This window comes from Mesitornis unicolor, unplaced genomic scaffold (genome assembly GCF_000695765.1).
Source record: "Mesitornis unicolor isolate BGI_N332 unplaced genomic scaffold, ASM69576v1 scaffold30330, whole genome shotgun sequence".
In the NCBI taxonomy this organism is placed as follows: Eukaryota; Metazoa; Chordata; class Aves; order Mesitornithiformes; family Mesitornithidae; genus Mesitornis; species Mesitornis unicolor.
Window position 1 is genome coordinate 3901 of NW_010159424.1, and position 284 is coordinate 4184.

The window sequence follows — 284 nt, forward strand, 5'->3', positions numbered from 1 at the left end:
CGCCTCCCTCCCCCGCCACTGTCCGAGGGTGCACCTGGGGTACAGGGGCAGGTGGAGGAGGAGCGGGGAGGGGGCCAGTGCTGTTTGCCTGCCCCTTGCCTGGCTGCTGGCCAGAGAGCTGCTGAAAAGGCAGAGCCCGAAACCCCCGAAACCCCGGGGCGGGAGGGAGAGACCACGAGCGGCTCAGTGTGGATGCCTTTGTCCTCCCTGACAGGCTGCCCGCCCTACCCCCAAGGTGTCAAACAGCTTCCCCTCAAAAACGCTGCTTCTTTTACCACCCCCAC